Source organism: Artibeus jamaicensis, unplaced genomic scaffold (assembly GCF_021234435.1).
Source record: "Artibeus jamaicensis isolate MK-2021 breed Jamaican fruit bat unplaced genomic scaffold, CSHL_Jam_final scaffold_833, whole genome shotgun sequence".
Lineage (NCBI taxonomy): Eukaryota > Metazoa > Chordata > Mammalia > Chiroptera > Phyllostomidae > Artibeus > Artibeus jamaicensis.
The window spans coordinates 1019627-1039379 of NW_026522056.1; the positions used below are offsets into that span (position 1 = coordinate 1019627).

Here is a 19753-nt window from a genome sequence, read left to right on the forward strand (position 1 = left end):
AATAGTGAAGCTGTTTACTGTAGCTTTGCATTTTATAAGGTCACACAGCAGTCTTACTTCTTAGCTAGTCATCTTCTGTGTTATTGACTAGGCGGTAAGCTGGAAATAGTAGGTAATGACATATTGTTTATTGATTGACTTACTGAATAAAGTTTTGAAATCAGCTTATGCCTTTATCAGAATTTGCCTTTTAAAGTAGTTATAAGTTATGTAATTAAAAAAGGGTCATTTGAGAGGTGAAAAGGGTATTCTGTAAATATTTTGTAGGTACTTAAAAGCAAAGGAAGACAAATTCTGCTCAGATGTTATAATTCTATTTTAATTTTTCCTGGCAAAAAGTATCAAAGTTGACTCTGTCTTATCTCTTAGCTCCTTGTCAAACTGTCTTGTAGGGGGAGCAGTTAGTCACCTCGGTGTCTGGGCTGCTTTTTCAGTGTAGATAACTAGGCCTTGCCTCCAGTTTCAGGTCTTTGGGTGTGCACTGTTTTTGCAATCCAGAGAGACTGCATTGTCTGTCTAGATCAGCACTATCTGATAGAATGCAAGCCATATTTGTGATTTAAAATTTTCAATAACACATTAAAAAAGTAAAAAGAAACATGAAGTTAATTTTAGTAATGCATTCTCTTTCACCCACTGTACCCATAATGATGTTCTTTCAACATACACTTAATAGAAAAATATTAATGAGCTCGCTTCTCTGTTATTTCACATTGTAAAATCTGGTGTGTATTTGTCACGCTCACAGCGCATCTCACTTTGGATTAGCAGCATTTCAAGTGTTCAACAGCTCATGCAGGGAGTGGTCCCATGTTGGGCAGTGCATGTGTAGATCAGTGAAGAGGCTGGAGAAATACAGTCATCTTTGAAATTAAATGGGATTAACATTTGTTGAGTATGAATGATGTGCCCAGGCATTTCGTTTACACTCTTTTGTTTAATCGTCCCAAATATCCTGCAAAGAAGACGGTACTTTCCCCATTTTTCTGATGAGGTGATTGAGACTTTGGATAGTTAAGAGGTCCCAGGTCATAGGCCAACAGGTGAAAGAGTCAGGAGTTGAACTTGGATCCCATGGCTCCACAGACGGGGCTCTTGCAAGCCTGCTGCCACCTGGAGTGGAGGTAGTTGAACTGTTTAATGATTGTAAGGCAGTACTGTTAGCTTGACTTCTAGCAAGGACCATAGATAAGTTCTCAGGAGAATCCAGCTGGTGGCAGGGCTGGCCTTGTGGGTGTGTGACCCTTGTAGTCAGTGACACATGGCCCTGCATTTGGTTTAATGTTCTGCTGTCCCCATCTCAAATTCTTAAAACACACTGAACAAGGAACTCTGCGTTTTCACTTTGTGCTGGATCATGTAAATAGTGTAGTTGCTTAGCTTGGTGGCATTATTCTCAGAGGTGTATGATAGATAACAAGAATAAGCAGCACTTTCTCAGTGCTTATGTCCTGGACTCTCTTCTAGATATGTGTTAAACTCAATTTTTTTAAGCAACTCTATTAGGTTATTACCCCTTAACCACGATTAGAAAAACTAAGGCACTGGGAAGTATAGCACCTTCCCAAAATCCGGGAGAACATTCCACTGTCCCTCCTCACTAGAGGACCAAACAGTGAAGACCTGGAAGAGACACAGGAATAGATTAAGTTGGAATTAAGTGTAAAAAGGGAAAAGCAAAGGTGGTTCCTTTTATCTGTTGTGTTAATAAGGCTAAAGCCCAGGCAGGCTGAGTAAGCCTAATAAACTCTATTCCTGATCAAGAGGAGTTGGAGGAACAAGAATAAGACATGACGTATGTCTCAGTCCACATCCATGCCTGCCGTGAGAGTGCTTCTGTTAGGAACTCAAGATAATATCTTTTGTGCACTAAAAATTGCCCCAGCTCCCTAGGCAGTCACAGTTCCACCTGTCTGTCTGTGTAATGGCAGGAGGTAGGATACACTCAGGGTTTTGTTTAAGGACCCTTTTGAGAAAATCTTCCTCTGGAGTTGGGATGATAAGAAGCTGGGAAGTGGGAACCAGTATGCATTTCCCAGTGGGAGAACTTTGGGTGAAAGGGGAGAAAGAGGCTCGTAGGGCACATTCTCACTTTGCATCCAACTCTTCCAGTGCCTCCACAAAGGGGACTTAGCTAGAGCTGAGTGAGCATCAGGCCAGATATTTGTAAGGTTTCTGCAAAGCCAGGGTTGTAGTATTCAGTGAAACTTCTTTCTCTCCTAGCTACCGGTTTAGTAACATGACCTAGCCCACGATTCTAATTTAGCGCTTGATGTAGGACACATACTTCAGGTCTGCCTGCCAGGCCTCCTTGGGTAACCACTGTAAGTTGTTTCAATGCAGCCGGTCAGGATCACCTAAGAGTTGTGTATCTTGATTAGTTATTTAGCAAGTACTGGCATTCCTTACCCCATGTAGTATAATAGCGAGGCCATTTTGCTACTATGAAAACAAGACCTCTGGGCTAGAGGCATAGGATTTAGAAGATGCCAAAGGAATGTCATTAGGTTGCATTTGAAAACTACCTTTTGTTCAAGTAAGGTGTGTATGTAGCATACTCCGAGGCCTAGAAAGAACTGTTTCTGTCCCTCTCCTACCCCAGAAGCAAACTTTTAACACTTGGCCCTTAGTCTTGGTCTTCACTTAAGTCTTGATTCTACCTGCTGTGTGTCTCGTCATGTAGTGCTGCCATCTGTGGGACAGCCCAAGTGGTGTCCAGCCTGGTGTCCTGCAGGTCTGTCTGTCCCTGATCCCCATCATTCAGAGTCGTGCCCAGGAGCCTTGCCATAGTGGCTGGGACCTCTTATGACTCAAACTCTGTCCACTCCTACCCGCCCTCCCCTGTGCTCTGGACTTTTGTTCCAGGCATGTCAGACTATTTGAGATGTCTGAGTAGTATTTCTTGATTGTTTAATTTTACAAATAGTGGCCTGTATTCTGTACCAGGCACTGTTCTGTTGGCTTCACTTGTATGAACTTGCTTAAATCTTGTAATGACTTTCACATTAGAAGAGAGATTTAGGGACAGAGCCATGGTCACTCAGCGGCTGAGGGGTGGGGCCGGGTTCAAATTGGCTGTGCCTGCATCTACCATGGGGGCTGTTCCTGATGCCCATCCCGTCTCTACGCTAGGAGCCCCTTCTTCAGGTGGCCCTCTGCATGGTTTTCCCAAGGTCTTTCAGCCTGTTTTTGCTGTTTGCCTCTGTCAGCACAGCATCATCACTTGTACCTGTGTTTCCCTGGTCTGCTCCCTGAGGGCAGGTTCTGTGTCTTTGCTTACTATTCAGGTTTCTGGTGTCTCTCACTTCACAGGCACCAAGCAGGTATTTGTTGAATTGGTAAAAACCCTACGGGGCGTCCCATCCAGACCATTGGTAGAGGGGCTTAGCATTCTGTAGAGTCCCATCTGTTCTCTCCCAATTTAGCCTTTTTTCCCCACTTCCCCCATTCACATTTTTTTTCTTTTTTATCATTACTCCTTAAATTTTTGTTTTATTCTTTCAGGGCCTTGCTTCATGAACTACTTCTAACTAAAGTAAAACGGAAAAGGTAGCTTATTTTCCCTCATTTTGTGAAGTAGCTGTCTGCTGATCCAGATAAACTAGGGTCAGCTTGAGAGGCTAGCCCTGCTGTGCAGCCTGACTGTAGCTGAGGCATTGTTATGGGTCCTGGCTCTTAGTGATGGCTCACCTGTTGCAGAGCACAGCAGGAGGCAGCCTGGGGGCCTGGCAGTTCTGGTGTTAGCATCCTAGAGTTTTAAGATCAGGAAGGGCCTTGAGCCTGGTTAGAAAACTGCATTTGACAAATTTGTGTAGATCTGGTATCAGAGAAACTGAGGATGTCCCATAGAGAGCAGCAATGGAACAGAAGCTCTGTGCAGCCTTTTACCCCTCCGTTGGGGGTGATGGACCACAAAATGTCCCGAGCTTTCTTGGATTCCTTACACATGGACAGGAAATTTCTGTAGTTCCCACTGCGGGAGACAATAGGAGAATCTGGGGGAGGGGGGGCATGTGTGTTGAAGAACTCCACCTGTGACTGTATTATCAACCTTTTGTCTCCACGCTGGAAGGGGCCCAGAATCTTTTTCTCCTGTTACAAACTAGTCATAGCCTGTTGGTGGTTTTGGCTCAGGTAGAGGCATCTGATCAATGTAAGATGTGTCAGGTGTCAGATATGCATTCTGCATGTGTGCGGAGCGTAAGGAGGGCCATGCTTGCTGAGGGTGGGGCGGGGCTGTGCTAGACTCTTACAGCCAGTGGCGTGCTGACGGCTGTCACATCAGGTGCTGCTGCTGCTCTCTGCTGGCGTTTCTGAGCTGGCTCAGCCTGCCTCACGGGCACGTGTGGGTGTTGATGGGAAGGCCTCTCACTAGCCTCAGACGCATCATCATTGGCCCAGAGTAAGGGAAAGAAGTGTGTTTTTTATCGGTATGAAACATGCCTTATTTTGAATATTGTTCGATCACATGTGTATTTTTCATTTCACAATTGAATACAGATGTCCAGTGTTGGCCAGTTGGTGGGAAATTTTTTAAAAAAGATTTTATGTATTTATTTTTAGAAAGAGGGGAAGGGAGGAAGAGAGAGAGGGCAGGAAACATCGACGTGGGAGAGATACATCAGTCAGTTGCCTCTCGCTTTACACCTCTCTACCTGGGGACCTGGCCACTCAGGCATGTGCCCTGACGTGGAATCTCTTGGTTTGCAGGCCGACACTTAATCCACTGAGTCACACCAGCCAGTTTGGTGGGGGAAAATCTCTCTCGAGGGTTCATGTTCTTACCTTCCAGTAACGCCTTGTGAAAAATGAAGTAATGTCAATCATGAGCAATGAGTGGGAACAGTAAGAATCTGGAACTCACATGCATGTGTGGTCCTGAGAATGCTGAGGTAGCATGACTGCCCATTTCTCTGGCCATAGGAAATTCCAGTCACTTGGTGTGGTGTTTTGCCTTTGATGTCACTCCCTTTTGTATTTCCTATTTCTCACCTTTTCAAAGTTTAGTACAACGGGTTTCTTTGAATATCTTTTAGTCATCGCTTTCTTACTTTCACTTAGAAACAAATCAGCGAAATCCCAGTTGGTCTTCTAAGAAGGAGACACTCTCACCCTTCTTTTTCCTGACAGGTACTTGTCCTGAAGCAGTTTGTGACCCCAAAGAATTCCTTTTAAGTCCTAGGAGCCAGCAAGGACAAGTTCCTGGAAATAACTACAAAACAAAATCCAAGGCCTTTCAGATCATATTTAAATGTGAAGTCTGCATTTATTATGTTTTTAAAAATAACTTTCTAACCAGAATATTTATATTAGTTTATATTGGGTGTTTTCTCTGATAGTTTAGAGCAACTGATTGGTCCTTGAGTTGAGAAGTGATACAATATTACTTCTTGTGACCACTGATATTTTCTAGTTTGATACTAGAAATGGAGTGTGTAAGCTTGCTCTTCAGGGAAGACTTAGAAGTTAGAATGAGTAGTATCCTCTTGGGTTGCAGAGTGTGGAGCTTCTATAATAAAATACTGATTCCAGGGGACCCTTGCTTAGTTTTCTGATTTAATCAGTTTGGTGTTGAAGCTGAACCAGCTGGATCATTAAAATTAGGGTGTGGTGGGGTCAGAGAGATCCGGCTGGGAGAAGCAGCCATATGATTTTCCCATGCTTGAAGAGCCAAGAATCCTGCCCAGCTTAGGCAAGGCAGAGAGGAAGGTATACTTTTCTCCATCCTTTTCTGCCACGGTCCAGCCGCAGCAGGGTCCAGGGATTCCCGAAGGTGGGTAAGGCGTCGGCGATGGGTAACAGACAACAGCACGCCTCAAAGGACAGTGAAGCTCTGTTCCGTTTATTGCAAGTACAAGCAGGTTTTTATATTTTCATTTTAGATAGTGTTTAACATTCGCAGGTGCCTAGCACGATCAGTTAAGCAGAAAAAATCAATACAAAGGTAACCAGGAAAAGTACAAGAATTTCCATAGTTTCAGTTTTATTAAACAAAAATTGTTTTGACCAGGAGAACCATTAATCAGACAGTTTGAACTAGCTCTGTGTACAGAGTTTGAATATCTTATTGTTTATTAAAGGTCTAGAATTTGGCATGGGGCAAAAGGTACACTAGACCGAGCAGAGGTTAGGAAATTTATTATAAGGCCTTTGTGATGTCTAACTTAGCTATCTATCTTTCTGTCCAAAATGTTTCTCTATGTACTATGGACTCTAATTCCTTGGTAACTGTATCTATGTGCTTAGTTTATAGTATCTAACAAGCTTCTCCTGTTTCTTTGCCTACTAAATTCTAATTAATATATATTCCTGTTCAAGGTAAAGGAGGGGCTGTTACTCCAACAACTTTTAGACATTCAGGGGCTATTTCATTAGAGGGGATTAACTTGGGGGAGCACTCTGGGTAATTCTGGCTCCCTGCTGCCTAGTATTAACTTGTTCTGCATCTGCTTAACTGGGTCAGGGAAGGAAATATTCTTCCCCTTTGACTCACTGGACATTGTGGGCCTTTCCTCCTCTGGGCCCCCAGAGAGGGTATCATTTTGGGGAAAGGCCAAGGTGGCATTTTTCTCAGTCTGACCTAGTTGTTGATCAGCTCTGAGAATGGCCATCATTTCTAGGAGATTCCAAATTATCAAAAAAGTAAATGTCAGAATACCAAGAGTCAGCACGAACAGAATCAACACCTTATATCCACTTATGCCACGTCCACCTGGCCAGAACATGCTCTGTGAAGTCGTAGTCCCCATGCCGTGACTTTGTCAGACGACATGGTTAGCGTTGATGTGGCACTTTTCATTGCAAAACCAGGTCAGCCCAGCTGTGGTGGGAATTTGAGAGATATCCATGTGGCAACAGTTGAGATCTTGAAGAAGTGATATTGAGCCTATCAGAATTGTTCAGCTGAATTCTTATTTATAGGAAAGATGTGTGGATGATGAGTGAAACGCTCTTCTACTTAAAAGAGGGATTGGGGTGGCTAGGGAATGTTAGAGAGAGCCTCGTAACGTGCCCTCCCCCTTTTTCTTACATTGAAAAATTTAAAACTAACAGAAAGGTTGGAAGACTAGTGTAAACATCCTGTACCTTCACTTAGGCTGCTGTGTAGACACCTTCACCCTTTGTTCTCTGAGTGTTTGGACACATCTGTATTTTGTTAACCGTCCGGGGGTGTCCAACCTGTGGCTAGCAGGCTGCATGCAACCCAGGATGGCCATGAATGCAGCCCAACACAAAATTGTAAATTTCCTTAAAACATTATGAGATTTTTTTGTGATTACGTGTCAGTATAATTAATGTGTGGCTCAAGAACAACTCTTCCTCCAGTGTGGCTCAGAGACGCCAACACGTTGGACACCCGTGAATGTGGTATACCACGTAATGCCTGAATTTAAATGCTCAGTATGCATATTGTCTAAATGAGAATGTTCTGTGTAACTAAGGTACTGTTGGCACACCCAAGACCTTTTCCATTGCTTTAGTAGTACTATGTTATACATACAGTTCATATTCATACTTGTGCAGTGGTCTCCAAGTGACTGTTACAGCTTTTCTTTTCTTTCTTTTTTTTTAAAATATAGGCTCCAAACAAGGAGTCTTGCATTGCATTTGGTTTGTCATGTCTTGTTAGTCTCTTTCATTTCCAGAAGAGTTCCTCTACCTTTATCATTTGTGACCAACAATTTTGAAGAATACAGGGGTGGTTATGTAGAGTGTCACAGTCTAGACAGGATCTGATTCTATGCAGGAAGCCTACACAAGTGGTGTTGTATATTCCCATGGGTCAGATCAGAGTGAGCTTACTGTCAACATACTCCATACTGCCAGTGCTGAGTTCCCTCACTTAGCTAAGGTGATGTTCACCACATCTCTCGGTTGTAAAGATGACCTTTTCTTTTGTACTTAATATGTGTTCTGTGGGTAATGCCCCCAAAACCTTTCACCTGATGCTCCTAGAACCCCCTGATCATCCTTCCTTAGTGTCACTCATGGTGTTAGGCAGGTGGTATGAGACTGCCTTTGAAACCTCAGGCTCTATTCAGGAAAGGACATTTGAAGGTGGTGTTGGGCATCTAAACTAGAAAGTTGGGTGCATTTTGGCATGTGGAAGAGAAGACATTACCTCTTCTTTCAAGAATCTGAACATTGTGTTTTGTAAATTTAGTCACCTGTTTTTGAGTTCTGTATTACCTTTGTACAAGCTTTTCATCATCAAGCAAGTGATCAGTCTCTGACTCATATTGAAGCCATGACCTCAGTTTTATCCAGGTGGACTTCAGATGTGAATATAAAAAAGTTAATTGAAGAGGAAGGAACAAACAGGACATTTCCATTGTATGAATGAAAAGAAGTGATAGAAAAGCAGAGAAGGTAGAAATGTAATAATAAGTTAAAAACCTTCATACCAGTAACTTAATAATAATATCAAATGCTTGCTGAGTGGCTCCTAAATACTAGAACAGCCACAGGGCGGTGCTATAAGGTAGATGCAGCTGTAAGGGCAGCTGCAAGATGCTGTGAGGGCAGTGCTGTAAGGTAGCCTCAGCAGACTGAGGAGAAACAGATCTAGAGAGGCTAAGAAATATGCCGTATATGTGACATTTACTAAGTGCAGAGTTGGTATTTGAATCAGGCTTATAGAGATTCTATAACTTCCAAATTTAGAATTGAAGCTCAGCTGAACCAAGGGGGTGGTGGCATTGTAGTTGGTGGAAGCTCTGTGAACAGGAAGAGGATGGAGGGGAGATTCGGGACCCTTGGACAGTTGATCTTTTCAGGGATCTAGGCAATTGTAGTGTCCATAATGTTCATGTATTTTGAATTCTTAATGAATGTGTTAACTAATCTCCATCATGCAACTGAGGTGGAATTTACCTAAGATTTAGGATGTTTAATTGTAAACTTTTAGTTTTCTATATATCCCCCATCACTTTGGAGGTGATGGATAACTCAGTTAAAGCCATTCAGCATAGTGAAGGATTTATAACCTGGAGAATAAAGAAAATAAAGCTAATGGACCATTAGCAACTTTATTAAAAGCTTGAGTGAATTCTATCCTTGTTGCATTTGCTGTTTATCTGTTGTTGGTGAATTCATTAAAATTCAAATTGCACAGCAACTGGATTTTGTGTGTATGTCCTGGTTATAGTGTAAAATGCATTTTTTTTAAATTATGGATCATGGTCAGGAGTTTAAAGAACATCAGTTAATTGCAGGTGTTTGAAGAATTAGGACAAGGCAGTTTAGGGGATTGGAAGTGTGTGTATGTAGTAAGAAGTTTCATGTTGTCCCAACTTCAAATTTGAGATCTCTTTGCCAAGACAAGACCTGAAAACTTAGCTCCTTCCTGGTTTTCAGCAACTTGTCTGAATTGTAGTTAAGAACTGGCCTGTGGAAGAGGAGAAGGTAATTTCAAATATGACTGGGAATGTTCTTAGGAAGGTCCTGCATCATCCACATGGGATGAGAACCTGCCCCCCCCACCAGAGCATTTATTGTGTTCTGAAGAATGTGATACAGAAGAGCAAGTTTGTGTTTCATTCTCATGGAGAATAGGGAGGTGTTTCTAGGGGCGACGTTAGACCTCGATTTATGAGGACGCTCCTGCCCTGCCCTGCCCTGCCCTGCCCTGAGGGAATGTACAGATGCACAGGCTGTCTCTCCTGGAAGTGTTAAACAGCATTGTGTAGCAAATAAAATGAATGCACATAACTGGGATACAGGCAACTCTTCTAAGCCTGCGAGAGGGACAGTTACATGGGGTTGGGATTTAGGGACAGAAAGAGACCTTTCAGATGACCAGGCTTGAAAAAACTATGGACAAAACACCTGAGGGCAGGGGGCAAGCCTGCCACTTCTTCCTGGTTGGCTTTCAGGCTTCTCAAGTTGATTTGTTGAGTTGAACCAACAAAATGTACTGGGTTTGATGAATCATCCTAGATAGAAGTTGATGGGGAATCTGAGTTTTGGCATTTTGGGGCCTCACTGTTTAGGGTATGTGAGAACCTCGTACTTTGGGGGCAGTGTTAGTGTGTTGGAGACTATACTAGGCATGGAAGGAGAATGCTCGGCCTAGACAGGTGCCAAAAATTTTAGAAAGCATATATATTTTTTAAAGTTAATAGAGATTAGGCTCAGCACTAGGTACTCAAATACAGCCCTAACAGGTAGACCAATAGACCAATAAATGGTAAAGCGGTCTGGGGCCCGCCGTCATGTGGCATCACTGAGTGGTGCTTCTTTTGAAGTAAGTACACAGTGCACGTGTACTGGGAACTAGAGGTCACACAGAGAAGCATTTAAAAGTATTGGGTCCTTTTTTTTTTTTTTTTAAACAAAGATGTTCTGAATGAAAATATTTGATCTTAAGCTTATGTTTTTCTTTCTCTCTCAAAGTGTCTGCACATCAGGATGTTTTCACGGCATCTACCCTCAAGCCTCATGTCAAGCACCGTCTACTGCTCTGTCTTTTCTGATCACTCAAACTTCCCTTGACCTTTTTGTGTCGTGTGGTAAAAGTTATATGGGCACAGTATTTAGTAGTTTATAAAGTACTTGTACTTTCTCATGTTATCCTTGTAATAGCTAACAGTTATAGGCCCTCTAAAGTCTTCTGATTCACTTCCTGTGTCCACCTGTGACTCCTTCATTTAGATCTCCATGAAGAGGAAGGATTAAGTAGACTTGCCCTGCTTCCCAAGTTCCTCCCAACCCCTTCTATACCAGTTTTTACTGATGGCTCTGCTTGGTGATTTTTAATTTTTCAGTAGTTACTTCAGTAAATTTAAATGATATACCAGAAACCTGTATTTCTAATTGTATTTCACACAATTTTACTCCTGTGTGAAAGATGAGGAACTCCACAGGGCGTGGTGGGCAGGCCGGAGGGAGGGACACTTTGTCACAGTGGGTAAGGTGGGCCACATTTCCCCTGGTGGTACTGTCTGTAAGTTTCTAGTCTGTTGGGCTGCCTTTTTCCTGGTGCCCTGGTCAGAGAGGACAGCCTATTCTCGGGGCTGTTTCTGTCTGCACGCTTTGGTGTGCCTTGGCTGCAGTATTCTCTAACACCCAGTCTGGGGCATTTGAAGAGAAAAGAAAATCTAGAGGACCCACTGCCATGTTGTGTCCCCTTCCTGAAGCCCTTAGCCAGTCTTCCTCTCCTCTCCACACCTGTTTGTGAAGTAAGATTGGCATGGAGTCTCCAGCGTGGCACCCTGGGGCCTGGGTCTTGGCGGGCGCTCTTTGCTGCTGCGTGTGCTTCAGCCTCTGGTGATTTCTGTTTGTGACCCAGACTTCAGTGCTTTCATTGCTCAGCTACCTTGGCTCTCCTCTCAGAACTTTGTCTTCTCCCCTCCCCCAGCACTTCTTGGAAAATGCACCTTAAATATTGGGCTGCTATTTGTTTTGTAGATGGTCCCGCTCTTGTGTCTTGGGTATTGATATAGTAGAATCCATAAATGGAATATGATTTAATTCTCATTTAAAAATATTTTTAAAAAGATTTTATTTATGTTTAGAGAGAAGGGAAGAAAAGGAGAAAGAGAGGGAGAGAAACATCAGTCTGCGGTTGCATCTTGCATGCCCCCTACTGGGGATCTGGCTTGCAACTCAGGCATGTGACCTGACTGGGAATTGAACCTGTGACCCTTTGGTTTGCAGGCCAGCACCCAATCCACTGAGCCATACCAGCTAGGCTAATTCTCACTTTAAACTGAAAGAAATTGGAGGCATGTTGGGTGCAAGTGCTGTATGTATTGATAGAATCCATCATGAAACTTTAATTTTATCCCTGGAGTGTGGAAGTAGGCGGAATTAAGTACAAAATCTACAGAAGCCAAGAAGGGAAAAATTCACTGCTGGATCTCTGTTTTTCACATATCCCAACAATAGGGACCATGTGCATTAAACTTAAATAGCACAACTTATTTAAGATTCATTTTTACTCATCTTGATCTAAAAATCACAAATTCCATTTGAGAATGTGATAGGACAAAATTATATTTTTAAACTTAACGAACGACACTCTAGAACTGTGCCAAAAGTAACAATTTCTTTTGTCAAGAATAGCTTCCTCATAAACGCGTTGTGAGAGCTGACCTGGTTCTTGCCATGTGGAATATTAGCTGCATGATTGAGCCAGCGCTTAGTTGGCCTTTTGTTGTAGAGGTCTTTCCACCAGGACAGAGATGGTGGAGAGAAGACTTTTTGCTCTCCACATTCCTTGGTATTTTCTTTTTGGGTATACCTATGGGTGTTACCAGCCAGAGACATCATTTAGGTGGGAGTCATGTACTTTTGCATTCATTATCAGTATGGCCAGGTGGGTCAGGGTCTGTTTTGGTTGGTGATGTCTGGGTTGCTGTGATTATTGATGAGACTCGGAGGGTGTGTGAGAAAGCAGTTGTGATAATGCCCGTTATTATGGTGTATTGATCCCATTGGTCTGCATCTGGTTGGCCCTGGTGCTGTAGGGGCTGCCTTACCCTCTTGCACCGTGAGTCATGCATGCGTGCTGGTTTGCTCAGAGTCTGCACGTTATCACCTCGCACAGCTTTACTCGATGCTTTGCCTCAGTGGTTGTGCAGTTGGAGTCAGGCAGGTACAGCCAGGTGCTTCTGAGGCTGTGGACTTGCTGGCTGGCTGGGGCTACCGGCAGTGGTGCTGCCTTACAAAGAAGAACATTCCTGAAGCTGCAGCCCACACTGAGGAAAGCAGGGTGAAGAGATGGCCCTAAGCTTTCCTTATTTGTATTGTGGCTGTTGCCATTCTTGACTTGTTACCTGCACCAATAATTTTTTGTTTGTTTAAGCCAATTTGAGTTGGGTTTCACTTGCAGTCGAAAGATTTCTGGCTAACAAGATATTCATTATACGGTGTATAACACAATATTTTGTGATGTAAAGTTTTATGTTTCCTATTTTTATGGGGAAGATACTTTTAGCTTCTAATACCATCTGTGAATTTGGAAGCCAAAGCGAGGCAAACTCAGTGATAATGGGGAGCCTTTCAGGTCCCATTAAGATACAGGTGAAACCAAGTTGAGGCAAACTCAGTGATTTGGGGGTCTTCCAGTTATCTTAGGGAGCCCTGGTCCACTTCTTGGCCAGGTGTATTGGCACTCTGCAGAATGGATTTGATAATCTGATTTATCCAATTAGAAGGGGTGGTAAGCATGGCATGGGGAGGTAGAACTCCTATAATAGGTAGGCATGCAGGTGGTTTTCAAGCACTGTCCTAACATTTTTGGGTATTCCTCCCTGCTATAGGTAGGGCTGTGGCCCCCTTCCCTGGGTGGCACTGATGACTTCTCTCTCGTAGACTATGGTGGGCTGGTCATTTAAAGGAAAAGAACAGAGAGATTGGTAGGCACACTCAAAGGCTCCAACAGCTTTTGCATGGAGCCTGTGTGCTTCATCCTGCTCATAGCTGGTGCATGTCATGTGCACTCACATCTCCTGGGCTGGAGCCCATGGGGAAGCGCGGCAGTTGGTGAAGGTGCACAACTCTCTTCCGGGGGGCGGGGTGTGAATGGAAGAAAGCAGTGACCCAGGGAGCTGCAGTGCCTTGAGTTAGAGACAGAGGAGGCTGAAAGTAGTGTGATGAATGCAAACATTCTAGATCGGATCAGCATCAGCTCTCATAACTTGTGTCTTTGAAATCTGTATTTTTCAACAAATTTCTGCTAAATCCAAGTTATGTTCTACCTGGCTAAACATTCACCTGTGTGGGAGTTCTCACAAAAGCACATAGTGCGTCACCCAGCTAGCATCGCCCTGCCAGATGGGCACCGGTGACAGCTGGTTAATGTGTGTGACACCACCTCATTTTGCTTATGTGTAGGTGAGCCATCCTTATTTTAGGTCTGTGGTTAGGAACCCTACTTGATATTAGATATGACCATATAAATAAGGAGTATGTTGAAATAGGATATTATTAGAGGACTAGCAAAAATTAAGGCTGAGCCAGATTGCCAAATGTTGGATGGTTTTAGCCCTTTCAGAGACGTGTCACTGACATGTTTACGGTGGAGTAGGGGACAGGGTGCAGGTGCTCAGAGGAGCTAATCCCTCTGGGCCACTGCTGGACAGTTTAGGGAGGAGCACCGGGCAGGGGCGAGAGCCTCTCAGGGCAGATGGTGTACTTCTGACACGGATGGTGCGACTTCTCTTTCTGACTCTTGTCTGTAGCTGCACACATGCTAAGGCCACACACAGTTGTTAACTTCTTTCAGAAGCCCTTTCTGACGTCTTACGGCAAGTGTTTTCTTTCCTCTTTGAGTTGTGGCACCTGGCACACTGCCAGTGAACTGGGGCGCTCAGCAGCCCCCAGTCTGTTCCGAGGCAGGCCACAGCTGTGGTAAGCATCTCTCCTGCCTGCTGCTAGGTGGGGAGAGGGTCCTGTCAGGCCTTCAGAAGTGTCCTTTCTGGGAGAGTGCCGACACAAACCCCGTGTCCTCCTCGTCTCTGCAGGCCCAGCAGCAGTTTCTTTTGTCCCTCTCCCAGTCCCCCTGAGCCTGGACTCTTCTTGTCTGGAACCAGTTGTAGGGGATGCCGCTCTGTAACAGGAATAATACCTTACCTTGTGTGCAGTTGTAACTCATTTTTCCTCATTCTGTTTTTTTTCTGCATCGCTCTGTACAAAAGCATGTCAGGAAAGCCATCTTCTGAATTTCCTACACCTTACGTTTTTCCTTCTCCCAGGTCTCTTGACCCTGGTTCTCCCTTGCTCAAGTCCGTGGTAATTCTTTAAAAAGTACACATTGTGTCAGAGGGGCCTCGGAAAGGCCAGCTAGTTGTGGTCCGCTGTTCCTTTACCAGGTGAGGAAAATGGTGCCCAGGGCGTGCAGTGACCCGTCCACAGGGGCCGGTGCTGAGAGGGAGGTTGGCCTCGGAAAACTTGTGCTCACTTGTCATCCCTTCCCGCCCTTCTTTTGGGCTTAGATTGGGAAATCATAGGTTTCTGGAGGCCGTAGAGCCTGGTTTGTCTGGGGTGGCCCTGGTTTATGCCAGCGCCTTGGGCTGTTTTCTGATAGGGTTCTCATTCTCTCAAAGTGACTCAGTGTGGTTGGTGAGTCCAGGTTGTCCTGCAGTGACTGCCACGACCAGTTGGCTCATTATCCTTTTAGTCTCGACTTTTTGTCTTCTCTGCACTGTTCCTGTGTTCATGTAACAGTGGAAAATTGTAATGGTGGGAAAGTATAGCCCATTCCACTGTTCTCTTGACATTGTTTTTGGAAGCGCTGACTTTGACTAATATGTAGCTTGTAGATGAGCAGCATGTTTGTATAAGAATCCTAGGAACTAAGTCAGAAGATACAGACGCCGACCCTCAGGCATCCCAGCTCCTGGAGATTTGCTGACCTTTGACCATGGAGCCAGGGTGATGTTACACCAGAACGACACACACCACACCGCCACCTGCCTTATCGGAATGCACTGTGCTCGTGTGCACGTAGAGAGCCTCTCAACTCACTCCCTCTGTCTCTTTGTTCCGTTCCCCTCTCCCTCCTCATAAACTCCTCTGCCTCTACTGAGGGGGAGATGGGCTTTGTGACGTGAGTCCCCCATCCTCTAGATGGCTGGCACCTGAAAATAAACCTGCTTCCCAAGTATTGGTTTTCATAGAGGTAGGTAGCTAGACTGCTTTTTGTTACATTCAGAGCCCTCTTGTGGTCCTTTTAATATTCCTCCAAGTTTCTCCAAATTGTGCCTGTGTAAGATATTATCCAGGACTAGCCCATGTTGGAAAAAACCAGCCTGGAGTCTTCATTATTAGGTTTGTATCAGCTGGGTTAGTGATAGCACAGGTATCGGCTTGTTTTTGTTTATGTAGATAATTGTAACCCTCTGGATTATATGGTACTGGGTTTTCCTCTAGTAGAGGGATAGGATGTATACGCTTGTGAGAGAAACTGGAGGAAAAAGAGGCCACACCTAAAAGCTTCTTCTTTTTGTTTCAAAGACATTTTTTGGCTACTAAGTTTGGTTTTGGAGGCAGGGACCATGGGGACTTCTGTGCCTCCCGCATGCACGGGGAGTTAGCCATGCCTCTGAGGAAGTGTGTTAATGCTGGTGCTTTTAGGAGATTAGAGCAGTGCCCTGCTTTGATCGATTCAAGGAGAATGATACATTCTTGGCTAGAATCTTTTGGTATTTGGTACTTTTTCCTGATGAAGGAAGTTGTGGGTTTTGGAGTGATTCTGCCATGTCTGTACTTGCATGTTTCTTTTGTCATATCTCTGCCTATAATTGTATTTGTGGAATACACTTCCGTCGACCTGGATTGTAGAACTTTTTCCTTAAAAATAGTTCATTTCCTGCTTTTTGGGGGTTGGTAACGAGAGCCACAACCTTTGCCTGATACCCCCACCTTTGTTGATGGATTTTGTGATTTTGCATTATTCCTGCTGTGTTTAAGTATGGGCTCAGGGGAGGTTGACCATGATTTGTGCTCTGAGTTAGTGGAAAAGGCTTTGGATAATTCAGTGCCAGGCAGGGAGTGACAGTTCTACAGAAGCGTTCCCAAATGGGGCAGCTGTTTTGGTGTTAGGCAGCAGGCACAACTTACCACAGCCACAGTGTTGAGCCAGACCCAGGGTGCTGGCTGGTGGGGCTGTCTTCTTTAATGCTGGTGTCTTTTTGTATTTCCCTTCATGAGCCTTGGGGTGGCGAAAGAGTCCACGCTGTTGAGACTGAAAGTTGAGTGTGGGGGCCGGGTCTGTGTCAGGAGCAGCAGCTTGGGTGGGAACTCTGGGTGGGAACGGTAGCACTTCTGTGTGGAGTGAGGCCATCTCCTGTTGGAGCATAAACTGGAATCTTGCTGATGTACATTAGTGGAGGTTGACACCAGAGTGTGCATATGCTGTGCAGTATGGTGTGTGCCACAGGAGTGCGCATGTGCTATGTGAGCAGTGTTTGCTGTGCTACACGAGCAGGTGCTGCATGTGCAGTGTGTGGAGTGTGCTGCAGAAGCAGTGTGCGTGTATAGTGTGCAGTGCATGCTGTGGTGTGCACTGCAGAAACTGTGCAGTGTTTGCTGTGCTACAAAAGCAAATGTATGTGTTGTGCATGCATTGTGTGCGTGTGCTGCAGGAGTGGTGTGTGTTTTTGGTGTGTGCAGCACACGTGGAGACTTGTGGCTCCTTCTCTGGATGGTAGTTAAAGTGTTCTGGAGCACCTAGGTAATTGAGGAAGCTTTTTGGTAGTTATTTTGTTATTCAGAAAATAACCAGCAGGGGGCAGTCTTCAAGTTCGGAAGGGTTATCTGGCTTCATTCCTCCCACATGCCTTGTAACATTACTTCAGCCCTACCTCTCTCCTCCCACGAGAGACCAGAGAGAGTTCTTAGAGTGTGTTTTTGTGTCCTACTTTTAATACTCTGGTCCCCTTCTATCCTGGTTTCTATATGGTTTGTAATTGTTGTATTTCATTATAGATTATTGTTTGTTTCTATTAAAAGTAAAATATTTAAAGTCTATTCCATATAACGAGGGTTTTTTTATGGAATACTGGTAGGATAATTTATTTTGCTGAGAATATTGGACTATTCTCCACATTTTTAATTCATTTAAATGTCAAAGTGAAGGTGAGTTTTTGATACTTCCAACTGGATAGATTCTAAGATTTGTAGGGCATTGAGTGTTTTCTTTTTGCTGTACTTATAAGAGGTTGGTATGAAGGGGAGCCTGCTTAGGGAGAGGATTCAGGACACTTTTCTTATGTCTCCAGGGGGGTATTTTCACCCTTGGTTGCTCAGAATCACCTGGAGAGCATTAACGTGTCAATTCTGGGTCTCTTCATAGAGATTCTAATTAAATTGACTTGAGGTGTGGCTTGGTTTTGTAAAGTTCTAGGAGGTCCTAGTGTGCAGTCCCTCCTGATAATCACTCTCCAACACCACCTGAAGAAAAGGGTCCTCTCTGTTTCGCTCCTTCCTGCTTGCTCCATTCTCTGGCCAGGGTTGAGAGTGCACTGCTCTTAGTGGTTGTTAGGTCATGAGGTGGGCCGGCCTCCCAGGGCTTTCATCTCCTTAAGCACAGAGTGATCCAGGGGACAGTTGAGGGTGCTAAATGCCCTGACTTATTTTTGCACAGATATTTCCATAAAAGTTCTAATGAGACTTCCCTTTTGTTCTCCTAGTACAAACTTTCTCAGTGCCCTAAGATTTTTCTGGATTTGCTTTTTGTTGAATAGATTCCTATTTCAGGAAATAGTCTTATCTTTGTCTGGAGAAGCACTTTAGTCAAAACCTTTTATTGACTCAGAATATGCATTTTTTTTCCTCTTAGAGGCAAGCATTTGTCTCGTTTCATTGTGTAGTTTCCTGTTAAGAAATGTGGGATATATGTGAATTCACTTAAGTTCTGATGTCACTTTGAATCCCATTGGTGTGCAGTTTTAGCCAACCAGACGCTTCCTGGTATCCAAGTAAGAAAGATATATAGTTCTGGAATAACAGGAAACTTCAGTTTTCAACATCCTGTTTTTCTGGGTTTTATGACTCGCTGCCTCACCACAATGAAGGTTAGTAGATGTTTTATGTATAGTTCTTTTTGCGGAATACCACAGTTTTAATTTTCTGGGCTCTAGAATTACAACTTTAGAGCTGGAAGACATGCAGATCAGCTACTCTAGAATTTTACAAGTATGGGAAGTTCCATGTTTACATATAAGGAAACAGTGCTGCAGAGGTTAATATTTTTAATTATTTTTTTAAAAACCCATTGAAAATATACGTGGATATGTCACCTAGATAATGCTCTCATTTGACTTGCAATTTACTAAAAAATAGGTATTAGAATAAATGAATTAAACTATATTACAAGATGATTTTTAAGACTGTTGTGAGGGCTACCTCTTTTTACTGGAAGGGTCTGGCATCATGAAATTAGCTTTATTTTTTGTACTTCAACTATATGAGATAATATCAATAATTGGACACAGAATGCTTAGGTATATTCACATCTTTTAAGTCTTGTGGCTCTGTTAAGTTTTTAGAAAAAAAGTAAATGGAGCCACAAGCTTCTAGAAAAGGAGAGTTGTGTTTTCAGCTCTTCTTGAGTCAGTGATTTGATGGCCTTCTTTCTTCTGGATTTCTTTCCCTTTTTTTTGGTTCATGTTTAAACATGCCTCGTGATACTTTTTACTCATTTCAGAAATTAAAGGCAGACGATCATTAATTGAAGATGGGTTTTTGAGGAAGAGAACAATAATTACCAGATTTGGAATGGCTCTTAGGTGCTCTTCATTGTGAATGGTGGATGGGTGGATGGAGGGGGACATTTATTATTCAGCAAACATTTCAGTTTTTACTTTGGCCATTTTGCTAGATGTTGGATGCTGTAAAACTGCTTTCATAGATTTTAGAGTCTAGGGTGGCATATACACATCGAACACGTCTTTGTGATGAATGTGCTGGTGGAGCCTGGTTAGGGGACCTCACTGAGTCTTGGTTAAGGCAGTGAGGCTGGGAAAAAGTCAGACGAGTAAGAGTTAGCCAGGAGGAGGGGGTGGGCGTTGGGAGGCTGGAAGGGGTGGGGGTGGTTCTGGCAGGCCCTGTGAGATAGAGGAGCTGACCAGATGGGGAAAGAGGCGGCAGTCAATGGGCAGTCGGAGCCCTCCTTTGCTGATAGTTCATTCCTACATGTCTAGTCATGTTTGTTCATTTCTGTCGCACTGAGAGAAACTTTGAAGTGTGTTCACATGATTTATATTTGGGTATCTAAATACTGTGTCTTTCTGTTATTTGCATCTTT

General features: G+C 43.7%; 1 protein-coding gene across 7 annotated transcripts in view; it reads left to right on the top strand.

Moving 5' to 3' along the window:
* The window catches only part of ARHGEF7 (Rho guanine nucleotide exchange factor 7), a 137545-nt gene that overhangs the window by 35887 nt on the left and 81905 nt on the right, over nt 1–19753 (top strand). The window lies entirely within an intron of this gene.